The sequence below is a fragment of the Bombus pyrosoma genome, linkage group LG10 (assembly GCF_014825855.1).
Source record: "Bombus pyrosoma isolate SC7728 linkage group LG10, ASM1482585v1, whole genome shotgun sequence".
Taxonomy (NCBI): Eukaryota; Metazoa; Arthropoda; class Insecta; order Hymenoptera; family Apidae; genus Bombus; species Bombus pyrosoma.
In genome coordinates, this window is record NC_057779.1 from 118,714 (window position 1) to 135,502 (window position 16,789).

A 16,789-nucleotide genomic window follows, 5' to 3' on the forward strand; every position below is an offset into this window, starting at 1 on the left:
GTATCTTGAATTTCTGCTACGATTTCGGTGATTGTTTGGAATGTTATATTTTGTACCTGTAACTGATAATTAGAATAAATAATGTAATGACTGAATTAGAATAAAATATTTTGTACTCTACGTAGTTAAGAGTATATTACTGATTTCTTTAGCAAAAATAGATGAAACGATAAATAATTAATATTAATAGACATTATACTTGTTACTTTCATGATATTTTTTTCAACACAATGAATTTAATTCTATATCTAAGATTTGTGTAAATTACGATATTATAAGTTTCACTCTCCGGTATAAGAAATTACAGATAATGGATTACGTATAATAGATTAGATTAAATTTTTACTATTTTATTCACTCACACATTTGAAGACGTGTTATTTTACAGTTACAAAAATGTTGCTTGTTCATTTTACATTACTGCAATTAACTTTATTTTCTCAGATTTTATTATGAATTTTAGCAAAATTAAAAAGATTGATACTACACATGTAAATGGACATTGAATCTCGTTATGCATTAGTTGCACGCACTTTTGAGTACATTTTTGTATTTGTGCCGAAAATTTATGTAGAAATTTTATATTATTAAGTTCAAATAGCTATTGTTTTCTTCAGCTGTTATTCTTTAATAAAGTACCTATGAACATACATGGCCTAAATAATTCATATATAAGAGGGTGTGTACAGATATATCTGTATATCTAGCATTAATGTCAAATGTAATTGTACCGTTAGAATGTTATAATCACTATGATTTAGGGTTACGCAATTTCAATCTTGCAAATAGCGTGGGTTACTAACAGTTACTGAATGATTAAAGGTGTTCCAGGTAATGGATTGATCAGAATTATTGTGAATTGTTACTTGCAGTTATGTATATGCAGAATCGTCATACTCATCTTTTCCCGTTATTTGAAATTCCAAGATGAGAATTTGTAATTCGATATTATTCGATATTTCTTTTATTTTACCTTTATCTATAAATATCGGTTGAGTTAATACATCATATTTTACACTTCACTCACGTTAAATCGTATTCTCATCATATTTTACAATTACTAAATCAAATAAACCTAACTTATTGCTTAAATTCTTTTTCCTCTGATCCATTAATTACGAAGATAAATAAAATAACTTTATACAATAAAGTAGAGAGCTAAATAAAAAATAATAGTTTAATTGATTACAAATAGGTATCGATTAAGTAGAAATCGAAATGGATCATATATTATATGTCGATTAATAAAAAAAGGGATACAAGAACAGGGGAACATGATTTCGCAGTTGTTTAGTATTTCATCATACATGTATAAAGGACAAACCTGGGAGATCAGCGTTCTTCAAAACGATTTCACCGGTTCCCCGAGACAGATCGCGCACACCTATCGCTACCAAGTGTGCATCGTGAATCGTGGTGGGGCCGCCGAGAGAGCAAGCGGAGAGTTGGTAGGCCTGCCCGCTGACTACGTTCTCTCGCTCATGGACTGTCAGAGTCCACAGTCCTAACTCGGCCTCAGGCTACGATAGATCGTATCTTACGTCGGTTCGATCTTGCCGCGAATTCATCTTGCGCGCGTCAGTTTGTCCCGGTCCTGACTGACCTCTTCGCTCAACTGCGACCGATCAAAAGACCTGCAAGTATCATCGAAACTCTACCGATACCTTTCTTTTATCGCGCCTCGCGTCGATAACGTTCCTCCAAAACGGTTCTTTCCTCTTCTTTTCCGAGTGCTGGTGAACTCAATTATTCAAGGATACTTTGCTGTTTCAAGGATTCTTTGGTAGGATAACATATCAAAAGACTGGAACTTAGGAGGTAAGGACACGTGGTTTCGCAACACTTCTAGGGAAGTTGGCCTTCGTTTGTGAGAAACCTCATTTCAGTTAGAAGCGAATCAATTCGATAAATCGAGTGTGAATGGAAGATCGCGTTTCCAAGTAGATCGTGATCCAATTAATTTGGGATTAAAATTTTTTGCTAAGTCAGTTTTCTGTCATTTACCGGCTACAGGTCTTGAGTAGCATTGGTATTAATGTATGTATGTACGTATATGGCAGAATGTAATATGATTGTAACGAATACAGCTTTGTGCAAATTCTCAGAAATGAACGATGAAATTCATTTTTTAATTTTCGTATTAGCGTATTTGAATGTTTTATCGACTGAACGCTTCGCGGAAATGGAACCTTTGACAAAAATGTAAAGTTTAAAAGAAATGAAAAATTCAGAAGATAAAGGAACTTCCAACGGTCGCTTTTATCGTGAGCACGATCTATGATTATAAATTTAATAATCTTAGTTGTGATCTAAATCTAGTCCTTTGATAATACGTATGTAACATAGCCATTAGTTTTATAGCTAACTGCACTTTCTTTGTAACCCAAATGAATAGCTATTTATACCTGTGTCCTATGTAGATTAAATTCAATTCTTATCTTGCATCTCATGATTTTTGTAAGACTGTATTTCCGGCATCGACGGTCGAGCTGCATTTCTCTAAACTTAGAATAAATCGTTAGAGATCAAGTAACGTAACCTCGAGACAGTCAGGGTCGGTCAATGAAGTGTAGTTCGGTCGTATTTTGATTTATGATAGGTAATAATAGGTTATTAGGCTATGGCTCTGCGTCTTAACATTAGAAAATTAACAGATTTACTTTAAACTAATTAATAAAAATCTTAATAAATCTCGACTTGTTTGAATAAGATTTTAATCCATATTAACAACGAGTTCTTTTACTTTGTATTGTTGTCCTAGTTTAAATTTTTGCATAAATACTTGTTCCAATAATTAACATTTTTAAAACAGCAACGTTAATAATTATTTTACTTCTACTTCCTTATTTCATTCTAAAATTATTCAACTGTGCACAAATAATAGTGCAGTACTTCCTGATTTTACCTTGATCGTATTAATACTTTTATAAAATAAAGAGATAAGTCTTGGTATAGAAAGGTAGTTTGAAAAAGTTTATTATCCAGATTCTATTAGAAGTATCTGTAGCTTATTGTTACATTAAAACTAATATTTATATAACATATACCTTTTACTCCCATAATCGTTTACAAGTAGAAAAGTGCACAAACTTTCTACAATTTATTTAGTGATGAATATCTTTAAGATATTGTTCACTTTATTCTTATACTTTACACTTAAAAACCTGCCTCAAAATAATAAAATAATTACCTTTTTAATACTTTTAATTTAATATATCTACCTAAAAGCCTCCAGCGCACATCATAATCGTGCACATTTTAGTAAGCATTCTTAATTCCATGAGCAATACAAACACAGAATGTATATAAAAATATGAACACTATTAAGACACATTTTTTCAACACGATGTACATGAACATTTGCATAAATTCCATAATAAATTAATCATAAATGCTAATGATCCATTTTTCATTCCTTTTTTTATAAATCAACATATTCATAGTTCTTATGTTCAACATATTCATATTGAATTCGTATCACAAGCTTAAAAAATCAATAACGACGTGAAACTTCTATATCAGCAATGTTCTACCTTAAAAGTAACGTTTTTAAATAATTAAAGGATGCTTACTGAACAGTTTAAAAAAATAAATGAGCGATTTCATATTTAATGGTTGGTGATTATATTTTATCATCAGAATTATACTGAATCCTGTATTGAATTTGTGTTGTACTCCAAGATGTATTGGGGATTATTACTTTCAAAATATGTACAGGGTATCTTACAGTGAATTGCCATAGATTATGAACACTGAATTGTCGTAGTTTAGTGTACGCAGTGCACATTGCTTCTTAATATTAACTAGATAGCTTTGAATCAGTGTCAATATTTGCGAAATGATTCTATATTGTTAACACACCTAGCTTTATATATAAATTACAGTAGTAGAAAGGAAAACTGTTATGATGATGTCAGATGGTTGACACACCTCCGTTACTCCTACAACTACTTCATTCATTACTTTTCTTCTTTGAAGACATTGACTGTTCGTTCGTCATTTTTACGTAATATAACAAATGCAGTTATCCACCGATTGATAGTTTCTTCGGTTCGAACGTTGCAGCTCCCATTGAAATGATGGTAGAAGTAGAATTTAATGACTTTTTCTTACCGTGTGAATGGAAATTATTTTTATTTCGACATTGGGATATTACTGACGGGTTAACAGGTATATGCGTGATTGGATTGCCACGTACGTCATGATTAGTCACGCCACCGAAGCATACTTTCCACTCGACTTGGGAAACAAGCAATTTAAAAAAATTGTTATCATTTTGGATTTATGTCACGATACATTGCATTCCTGGATTTGTACAAGTACCTGTTCAATTCGTTATCTTCCTTTTAAATGTATATATATTCTTGTAAGTAAAACCGAAGTTGTATCACAAATAAATAATAATTTCGGTACTATTCCGTTCAATACCACTCGATAAAAATTCGTATGAAAATTTGCATTGTCATTCTTCGAAGGTATGCAACTATTATTAGATCCCTTAAAGGCCACCCAACTTGTAGTGGTTTTGTTCCATAGTGAGTTATTTTGGTTCTAAATAGCTTCACTAAAGATACGAATATTCCATTTCAAGGGCAAACAGGCTGGAACTCTCCATTTTCCTATGTGAGAATACGATGACGTTGGATTTGTTGTAGACAGACAGGCTCAGGATTATACGCTGCTTTTGATTAACATGTTGCACAATACTTATTCAGGTCACAACAAGAACTTGAGGTTGTACAAGTACAGGCTTAAAAGATAATGAATGTCGAATACGCAACTAAGTATCTACGTATGTAAAATCGCTTCATTCAATAATTTCTCTTTTCAAATTTATATAGACGAAAATTTAAATATTCCACAAAACGTTAAGCATGGAAAGAAAATTGTATTCATGTCCAATATAGCTTCTTTGGTTCTTGTTAATAAAAGATGTATATTCTTCAGGAGATTTGTATTTGGGCAATTTGTAAAACAAAAAATTATTTATGCTTATAAACGAATATTTTTCACAATTCCATATAGGTATTTCCCTAGAATACATAAGTTCTATATATTTTGTAACATAATTATAAAATAATACTTTAATAATTTATAGTATTAATAATATTAAACAACAGGAATTAGCTAATAATATTAATGTCAACATTGTATGTACATTAATGTTAATTATATTGTGTTAAAATTTAATAATATTAATATTTTTGGTATTCTCCTAAATATATTTAATATATAAATACTTCAGTAAATTAAATGTTATTTATTCCACATAAAATATCACAAAAATCTGTCAGAGTAGTAGATTTTTACTTGTTGTAATAGTAAAGTTATAAAAGTAAATAGAAAATTTAGTTACAGATTATACAAAATTCACGAAACATTTCTTTTTTGCTAAAGTATTTTTGCAAAATGCATTGCAAAGAAACGTTATTTGTATCGAAACCAAAGTGCGAAGTATCGCTATTTTCATATGTGAATCTACAATATCTTATCAACTTTTTATCCCACTGCAAATATGTTCGATTAAGGGAATGTAGCTTTATATGTTGCAAATATTCTCCTACGAGTGAAATGTTCAACCCTTTTAAAGCATCGATATACCATTACTTAATTAGGATGATACTGATTGAAAGTGATTGCTGATATTGATCGACAATTGATAGAAATTCATATAAGTGACGCGTAAATTGGCTTATAATGGATGCTAAATAGTGTAACAGAAATATAACTTACATAGTATACATATATATTATATATAAATATAACAATTATAACAATACGGATTATTATGTATTTATAAGAAATTTGAAAGTGCAAAATTGTTCACTATACGGATAATATGAAAAGATATAAATAAAATATCCAAAGTATAGTGCCTTCTATAATACTTAGTAGGAAAAACAATTTTCTATCGATGTTCTGATTTTCTGTACAAAATATATTTACTGTATTTTGAAAAATATGAGTTTGCGTAAATATCCACAGTCTAGTTAGATTTATAGCTATTATATTTTCATTTTAATAGCTTAATGTTTGTAATAACTGTAAACTTGTCAGTAAATCAATTTTTTGTTCCTTAGAAATATTTATAGCTGTGTCTGGAGGAGTTTTTCAAATTAAACATGAATGTTTTGTCTATTATCACGACTATAAGTATTTTACGGGCAATTTCCTTGCAATCACTACTTCGATAGATCAATTAAGAATTTATAGCAAGTAGAAATCTAAAGAAACAGTATCTACCCATAAAATAATATCGTGGAACGTTCGCTGATATGTACATATAATGAAGATACGTAACAATTAGATTGTATTCGGTGCTCCAGGCTTTTTCAGCATAATAAAGTTAATATATTTTATGGATAAAATCCATTGAAGTCATACTGCGAATTTCTTATTTAGTCCTTTAATTTTCATAAATACACTACAATTATATTAATTCCTAAAACGTATGTTAATGCTTGTTGTGTATTCTTTTCTTTAAATTACATAGTAACAGAAATATAATGATCTAATAATTTCCCGATCATAGGTTGGATCGATATCCAAGATAGATGTTTATTTAATCATTTGAGTTAAACGAAGAACAATTCCCGCTTTGTCATTTTGTATTATTATTATAAAAATTTAATAGAGCATCTATGAGCCTATGTTTATGCTACAACGTTTTTTCCATTTTTACTCATAGAATATGCTTACTTCGTTTTGCGGAAGATACCTGAGCACCTTGCATACTAGTATATTCCGATAAATATATTTGTTGTCACAGTCAATAAGAATGTTCTGTAAAAGAACAAATAAAGTTCAATCGTAATATTTTGCAATGTTTTTAGAGTGTTTTATTATTTTGTTATGTGACAGATATTGTTGAAAAGTTCTTGCATTTTAGCTTCAATTTATTAAGAAAAAATATAATATATAATATAATATAATATAATATAATATAATATAATATAATATAATATAATAAGAATATAACATAATATAGTAAGAATATAGTATAATATAACAAGAATTAAGAGAAACTATTTTACAAGTGAAGATCAAGTCATTGATGGCATTATTTCGTTTTGATCTCATTTCGTCTTGTAAGAATTTGTGCGAATAATATTTGCAAAAACGAATCGAACTGAAGGAGTCTTGGCTCGAAGTTCAATTGGCGTAACTCAGAATATGTCCATATTATGATATGATGATAAATTCTCAGGTGTTTATAGCGAAACCAAACAACGTCATCGAAGTCACTTTTTTATTACTTCAGTCTTCCCCTTGTAGATGTTTATATGTATCGTACGATACGTTTTACTCTTACTTTTTATTTACGTGTTTCCCTTTAGTTCTTGATTATTCTTTCCAAGTATGCACATGTAGGAAACGTATAGCCTTACAGAAAATTGTTTATTGATGTAACTGTTTATGTATGTTGTTAAAATATAAAACATGATATAAAATATAAAAATCTTAGAAACAAAAAAAATTTTCTGGTGTACTTCCGCGTTATTAATCTTGCGCTGCTAATCTGTTTTATATTTTATATTTATCCTATATTTGTACACTATATTAGCGTTGATAAATTCTTCTGAAACGAATTCATTCTGTATCATGTAATATCTACACACTTACGCAGTTATGTTACTGGAATTTCAAGGTTTTATCGCAGCAACATATGATAACAATTATTCGATTATTTCTTACTTCTGACTTCGTGACTACTTCCGTAAAAAAAACTCCGATCTAAGTAATATAACTCTTTTGCTGTTACGATAAGCTTGTCAAAGTAGTACATTTTGCAACTCATTGATTGTGATACGTAAAGAGATAATATGTATTAAGATAATGCGTATGTTACCTTACTTCTTTTGCTTGAAAACGTAATATTCTGTATAATTACGCAAGTTACAATCTCACAGATTTCATGACTATCTGCTTTACGTTTCTCTTGTCGTTTATTTGTTAATGACTTGGAGGGTCAGTTAGGGAGTAATGGATCTCATCTTGACATACGCATATAAAATTTAATATAACATTTATAAGAATAGACGGAATCATGGCGTGATGTAGAAATTAGTGACAGAAATTAGAAAGCATAATAATGGAAAGCATATAAATGTGATGCGTTGCTATTAATTTAATGGAGGTTCATGTATGTTTGCAGGTGATAAATTGAAAGTTTTCCAACGGACATACTTTTATCGTTATGTGACATCATACGTAATTATCATAATTCGAACGAGCTGAAGCTTTCTTGGAACGTTTGCAGATTTTACGTACCTTTTATCATGAATTTATCAATGCGTGTTATCGTTATATGTGATAAACATAAAATACCGCAACTTTTATCTTCTTTTTTCATAGCACATCGCACAAATCTTCAATATCATTTATGTGATATAAAAATATCTGTTAGTATGTATTGTATTTGTTAAGACTAAAACAACTATACAGATAACTAAGGAATAGTAGTTTTCAGACCATTTGTCTAATTCTCAGCGAGAAAATAGTATAGCGATTAATTCGCTATAACCTTTTATAATAATTTTATATGATATTTATAAAATTTCACATATAAGTTATGTTATTTCTTCGTGTTAATGCTAACTTATTAACCTTAAATTCTCCATTTGTACATATGTCGATAATATTAAATGGAGAATTAGAGTTAAGAAGTTCACTGATTTTAACTCACAAATAAAAAAATCTGTTATTAATTTAGTTCATAATTCCAGACATTTATCTATGCAAAACTTTACTTTTAATAATCATTAAACATAAATACCTACTTGTGTAATCAGTTACTGTATCAATTTATTGATTCATAATTCGTATTAATAATAAATAATTGGTATTCATACATAAAAACGTTTTAATATCTCTTATGTAATCAAAATGATTGAAAATTCATTGAGAAATCGAGTATTTTTCAAATGTAATGCTATTTAAAAACCGCGCGAGGTGGCATAAAAACTATAAATAATTATATATAAATATATATAAGTAATTCTGTTATTTAATTCTTAGAGACTGCCTAATATAGTGGCGATTTGAGATATCGTATTGCAGCAAACTCTAGAGTTACCCAAAAGAAAATGTTCTAGTTTCACAACAAGTGTTTAAATGCAGTTACGTAACATACATATAATGTCGACTCTGTAATATATAATGCAGTATATAATAATTCTTTTTATATTTAATATTCTATTTTAATAATAATTTAGTTCATAAATGTAATAGATATTTCAAAAGGTGATAGTAGTAGTATCGTTTTAAATTTAGATTACACATAGGTACACATGTGTATGTACCTACCTATTTTCTACATTCTCCTGTAAATATTGTCTTAAAAATCTTAAAGACTTTATGTTTGATCTACATGCCTTCTCAATTTACAAATAATTAATATAGAAATTACTCAAATATTATCATTTTTATCGAAATATCGTTCCGATATTAATTACAAATCCTCGATTAAACATATCCCACAAAACCGCAAGTCAACTTATCTGTTATATACTCCGTCAAAGGTAACGTTAACTCAACACCTCAAACTACACAGAAATATGGAAGCAATTAACTGTAGAGCTTGTTTCTCGGCTGATCTTGGTTAATTCATGATTTTCTCTGATCTTTCAAAGTATGTGTCATCTATTGTGAACTTTCACGAAGATTATGTACCTTTGAAGAAGAAAACACTGACCGCAATAACTAGCATGTGAAAAATTGAAATACAACGAGGGAGAAGAAATTTGGAATATAAGAAGAATAAGAAGGAAGAATAAAATACAAAAAGCAAGTGAGAGGAATGGATATAATAATGGTCAGAAATTTAAACATCACATGAAAAATTTTATATTAAAAATAGTCCATAATATAATGGGCATGTACATAAAAGAAATATTAAGGATTTGATAATATATGTTAAACGAAGAAAAGAAAACAACATTGACTCTTGCTGTCGTAGTTAAATATGTATTTACTTTTGTACTAAAAATGCTTAATATATAGAGGCAGGCTCAATAATATGTATAAGCGAGCATGCGACGATTTTTTACGAAAAAAAGAAAAAAAATGGAAAGAAGATATAGAAGAAAATTTTTTGTCTCAGTCTCAGTTTTCGAAGAAAACGAGTTTAAAAACTCGTCAATTTATGCTTAAACTTGGCTAACTACCGACTAGCTATGAATAAACAATCAGTGAGAAGTTATTCTATATACGAAAACAAGTAAAAAAATAAATAAAATAAGTACAGTTTAAATTAAGCAGTCTTATAGTTTGAAATACATTTTGTACAAACTAAATGGTAAAAAAATATAATCTAAACCAAGTAGATTTATAATGTGAAATATATTCTGGGAAAAGAATTTAAAGCATAACATCCTAGCAATAAGCGTTAAGCTTATTACACAAGATAATTGTAAAACAGATTCTTCCTACTTAAGTAACTTTGTAACGAACATATGCCAATTAACTTCTTCCATACGACGCTCGTTCGTCGCTTAGTGTCACTTGACGGCGACTGTAATAATTATTTAGACCGAGAGAATATGCACAAAAGTTGACAGATTACTTATAGTTACGCGATCAGAATGACTAAACAAGAGGATATAAACAGTTGCCTGAAGGCAATGGTAAATTGTATGCTTTTTGCAATTGTCGACTTTAGTCCAACGCTCATGTCGAAGAGGTTAATAGTCATCGATATCCATTGTATAACATTTACGTAAGTAATTGTAAGAAGTAAAAGATGTCAGAAAGGAAAAGGATAGTGTATTTTCATCTACTTGGCTGGCTAAACGGGGATAGACGTTGTTAACGACATTAGCAATGCTGATACTCTGAAGTCGACAAAGTGACCTACGACCCCTGCATATTTATTTTAGTTTTCCCGGTCGGTCTCATTCTTTTTATTTTGTTCGTATGCGTGTTTTACATAGTTCGAAACGGACTGCGGCACTGTGCGTAATCCACATTACGTTCGCCGTTCCCGTTCGCAGTATACGAAATCGCTAGTGAACAACGAAAGTATAGTGTATACAGCAAAATTCTGATGTAATATCACGATACAGTATGTTGTGCAACCTACGAATGTTCGGAACATCTTGAATTTTTCTCAAGAATCGGGAACGATAACGAAATTCTGTACTGCCGACCAAATACCTTCAATAGAGACAGTAAGAAATATTAATCGATTGTATGTAATATCAAAAGAGTGATCTGATAATTAAAAATATTTTAATCCTTCAAATGATATGTTTTTTACGTTTAGTAGATTTTTATTATTGGCAGAAAGTATTATAGTTGAAATATCGAAATTATTATCATTATTTATTAAAACTATACTAAATAATATGAATGCTTAAATCTCTAATTCAAATAGAATATTAGAAGCAAATAGTTGTTTATACTTGAATGTCGGCAAGTGTATACGTTTTAATTTTTTAATATTCATAAGCAATTAAAGAACAAAGTATTTTAAGAATACATACTTCGTTTGACAAAATGTAGCTATAAATAATGTAGTTACGAAAAATTTTGTTCGCGGAACTTCCTTTTCAAAATTTTACAGTTATATGGGGAAAGCGTAACGAGATGATTGAACAGTAGATATTACATTACTCCAATTGAAAGCTTTGAAGTGTAACTACATATTTACTAATCTGAAATATAGTCTTATATGAAGTGAGATATATCCTACAAGTTTATAATATCGTTGAAATGTATTGGCAGTGTTTTATAAATTTTCTTTATATATATGTCTAGATACAACAAATAAAATACTTTGATTTAAATATAAAGTGACAATTATTCAGCACAAAGAATCAAGATGTGCAAAGTTGAAATTTACGCAAATATTATATTTCACAATGGTAGAGAAAAACCGAAATCATGTAAAAACGTAGTAAACGTATTATGAGTTATCGAATATCGACGTCATTTAATCGACGATTATAAATTACTTAGATGTGTTATATCACGTGATATTAACGGAGATGTTAAATATTATCCTGAAAACATTCTTCTTGAATTTTTACCTGTACGTTAACAAATTATTACTTATTGAACAAAAGATAAAATAAATTATTTTTTCCATCATATTGATATATTTTACAAAACTGTGTACTATGTGCGTTAATATTACATGTATGGGAAATAATTCATTAATAGAAATGGTTCATTGTTCAGATACCTCGTGTGCTAGAAACTATTCTTAAAGGGCAACTTTTTCAAAGATTGCATTAGATAAGATAAGATAACTTTTATGTTCCTTGTGTTGTCTGTTACTTTTTTTCCACTCATTTGAAGATGGCTCAATATAACGCGATATTCACTTATGTAGACTTCTTTTTACAATTTCGCTGTTGAATTAACAAAACAATTTTATACAACGATCTTTTCGAGTTGAAAAAGAAATAATATAGATAATATAAAATATAATATAAGATAATATAGACAAGAAATAATATAAATAAGAAAATATAGTAAAATATATTTCTCTTCGTATAATTGTAAAAAATAAAATAGAGTGTTTAATATTTAATTCCTTAGATGTGTATTTATATAAAATTCTTTTACAGTTACTCACTGACTTCTAAACACTTTTACTGAAATAATATATGCCTTTTAGTATTTTGTTTTTTATAGTATTTAAAATAGAAAATAAGAAAATTATTTCCTTATAGTGCATTTTAGATTATAAGGATCTAATTTTATTTGATTGGATTTTTATTTAATCTAATATAATGTAATATTTTTACTTAATTTAGTGATTTAACAATGTAATAGTAATGGAATAATTTTTAATAAAGTTATAACTAGTTATTATTAGTATCTTATCTACTATTATGTATCATATCTATTATATTAGTTGTTACTTTTCATTGTTTCTCTCTGTCGAATTTTATATTTTTTTCTTAACTAGATTGAATTACATAACCTTTTGATATAGACGCGTGCCGATTGCCAAGCTAAAAAACGATCGAGGTATTACAATAACATTTTGAGATCTAATTTCATGCCGAAACACACGGTCTACATGTATACGAGATCAACGGATCTCTTCCTGTACAGGTCACGAATGAAAGTAAAATGAAGCAAATGGTTCATAGTGGTTTGATTTGACTTTGTTACGCGATCTTTTCTACTGCAATATAAAAATCGATTTTAATGAGGTGCGATATACATACATACACATGTATCAGCTTTCGAGACTTAACTGCGAACAATTTAGTTTTTATTAATATGCAGTTAGATTCCTGTCGATTTGTGTTTATCATGTAAGATTTCAGAGAAATCCACTTTCCGAGACTTCAAAGACGTCCAGAAAGTTTAAATAAAATATCTGTATTTCCCTGATGCTTTGCGAATTTGTATGTATTTATGTAACAGTATGTACATTATACATATCCAATGACGTTTTTTCCCTGAAAGACGCAGTCGAGGAAGAAAAGATATCATAGAAAATGCTTTACACTTTTTTTTAAACAGAATCATCAATTAATACATTTCCTTTTCGATTTTACCATAAATAACGCATACAGTAAAAAGTCCGATAATCTTGAAAATTAAAAATCGTTTGATAATAATTATAACATTACCATTTATAGGAACATTAATTACAAATATCGTGTTTTTCACGTAGTTAATTGAACTTTTTAATTATATTGTTTATTAATTGAGTATCTGTTACGTTTTTACTATTTTTTTATATATAACATTACGTTTTTTCCACTGATTTTAGTATGATTACATATTTAATTCAATGGTAAACACCCATTAATATTTGAGGTAATTGCAAACATAGGATTTGTTACGTTTGGTCCACGCAAATAAATAGAGAGTTAAGATCGACTAGTAAACTGTTTAAATATAATTGTAAAGCGATCTTAACATTAAATCGTTATCAGAATGATAACGGGTTTATGGGGGGAGTTGAAGATGTTGTTCTTAGATTGTACCTCTTAAAATAGTATGGAAATTGAGTTGACCTCTGTTCTATTATAAAAAGTGTCGTGACTCACATCTTTTATTTAAGTCTGTGAATAATTTTCAGTACCACTCTTTTTCTTGCTGAGAAGCATGATTTTTTAGTATCGTGTTACTAATTTATTTATTTTACATATAGAAATAGTCATTCTCTGTATTTTATACATATATACGATAATACATACTACCCGAATACTTCAATCGATTTATAGTAACAGCATTAGGATATGAGTATTAGTAAAGTTATTTGTTTAAAAATTGATCGACAACAGATATATACCTTTGTACGAGATTCATCGGTCTACTGTTTTCAAGTATTATTGTTTAAATTGATCATATTAGATGCCTAAGAATTTATATTCTTTCCGAAACATTGGGAAAATTCAATGTTGAAAACGAAATTACATACATATACACAAGAAATAATTATTAACGATAGCTTTTAAAAGAAGTTTAAACTATTTACACATATACTGATCATCATGGAATACGTTTTTTTTTTATAATTAAAAACTACTGTTTCAACGGGTCAGATCACAAATCATTATTTTGTAATTCTTCATATTTATTATTAACAGGTGAAAAAAGATATAAAAATATTTGGTATATTTGCCTTGCTCTCTTAGCCGAATGACACGTGCGACATTCACACCACTTGCTTCGCTACGAAATGTATGTCAGCAGCAAGATATCGTCCTTAATTGCTTCCATTGGTTGTCAATAAGAACTATTTCAAAAGTATTGACCATGTGATTCTTATAATTTAAATAGATTTGAAGACGTTGGTGTAACCGCAAAGCATTATCGAAAATTTTGACGTTACCAAGTAATATACTATTTGGTTTGCTTTCATCAGTTACGGAAAACCAGTTTTCATGATGATAACGGGATTATTTTTTCATTGTATTACAAACAGCTTGTCAACGGTCAATGATAATCGTAAAGTTAATAATTAATATGTTACATGCGTATATGAATGCAAGAGAATCTAGTTTTAGTATTAATTTACATAGTAGCACATTCGTATAAGAGAAATTAAAGTTCCATCGGCTTTGATCTTGCCTCTACGCAATTTTCTTGTTACAAAAGATAAAGTGCTGTTGATCTTGTACTTGTATAGCAGTTGTCATTAATATTCCGTTATACAGATGAAGATAGCGCTAATGTTTCAATTTTAGGTAATTGGCTAATTTATCCTTATCATCGTTATCTACATCGGTGTTATCTACATTTTATGTTAATGTGGTTTTATGATGTAGCTAAGATTTATAGAAACAAATTTTACTTTACAAGTGGTAGCACTGTTCGCGGAAATATGTACTGTATCCACGCATTACCTTTTCCTGCAAAAGCACTCGTGTACTTTCATTTTGTATTTATTTTTAGAAACTGTTTTTTGTAAATTCTATATTTTATAGTACAAGTAAATTTTAGCTAATTATATGATTCATTCCCTCGGCATAATTTTCTTACTTTTCAGTTTCTCCTGAACACTAAATATGTGCAAACTCATTACTTTCACTTATTATCAACCATCAAGGAATATATTTTTTTCTGTAATATTTTTTTGACTTCTTTTTCAATATATATTATAATAAAGATTCCAATCGATAAGAACCAAAAGTCACTCTTTATATTGTATTTATGATTGATCGTATACAATAATAATACTCTTTCTATCGAATTGAAGTTACAGTTTTCCAACGGATAATTACAACTAATTTCCATTACTTATAATCTTTGATATTACGTATTACGTTAATTATTGGCACAATACAGAGATCTTATCGATTTCCTTAATTTCTACTTAATAATGCTCAAAAGACCAACAAACAAGTTTAAGCAATTCTCTCGCACCGTCATTCGATGGAAAAACATTACAACTCTGTCGTGGTTACATTTTTGCCGACGATCACGGAGTCCGAATGATTAATCGAAAGCGGCGATTCATAAATAGGAAGGCTCGTTAGAATAACAAATATGAATTCGTTATTTCCGATTAGTTTGAGTTGATTGACCTGTCCTGACGTATGGTTCGATCCTGATTTCTGGTGCGTTACGGTTTGCTAATCGTTTCGCACGACCGGCTGCCATCGATACCGCGATACCTGCGTGGTTAAGACACTCTCCCTGTGTGGCCTGCGTCTCTCTTTTTCGCTCTTTCCCTCTCTTTTCCCCCTGACTTATACCAGCCCGCATTCCCTCGCGCCGCTTTCCTTTTTCCTCGGTTCCGCTTCTGTTCCTTTTTTCCCCTCTGTATCTCTTCGTTGCGCTTCACGCTGCCGGGGTCCTACCTTGTCTTCGAGCTCCCGTGAAACACCTTGGCATTCCTTTAAATGGATACTGCAGATACTAAATCTGTAGTTACGTTATACGCGCAACATCCGCGTAATAATTATACAGGTGCGTTCATTCCATCCTCCATCCGCTAAGTTAATACATTATGTTCAATAATTTGCTCGTCCACATCATCACGTAACCTTATGCTTTATTTAATAGGGTGTAATTCTATTAAATAGCAGCAGTAGAAAATAGTCAATGAGTTTTGTATCCCATTATGATTATATTACAAATTTCGATACGCTTTAAGCACGTTCTAATTACAGACTATTGTAGAAGCATTTCTTTTTTGGTATGGTTTCTATCTTCATGAGGTTATTTTAAGAATCAGTAGTGTTGTAACTATCCAAGCAATTAAAGAATAAGCTACGTGTTAAAGGTCATATTATATATGTAATTGAAGGATTTAGTACAAAAATCAGTTAGATTCATTACTGCTTGATGGCGTATGGCAGTTGAAATTTCGTAG

At 29.6% G+C, this 16,789-nt stretch overlaps 1 protein-coding gene across 5 annotated transcripts in view; it reads left to right on the forward strand.

Annotated features, from left to right (window-relative positions):
* The window catches only part of LOC122571458 (protein windpipe), a 39,991-nt gene that overhangs the window by 14,456 nt on the left and 8,746 nt on the right, over nucleotides 1-16,789 (forward strand). For 2 of the 5 annotated variants that reach the window (XM_043735201.1, XM_043735203.1), the window contains exon 1: nucleotides 1,514-1,818. The exons of 1 other annotated variant lie outside the window; for it this stretch is intronic. The gene's annotated coding sequence lies outside the window, so the exon portion shown is untranslated. Of the gene's footprint in view, nucleotides 1-1,513; nucleotides 1,819-10,913; nucleotides 11,169-16,789 lie in introns of those variants that run through there. 2 more of the 5 variants (XM_043735202.1, XM_043735206.1) reach the window with 1 other exon arrangement.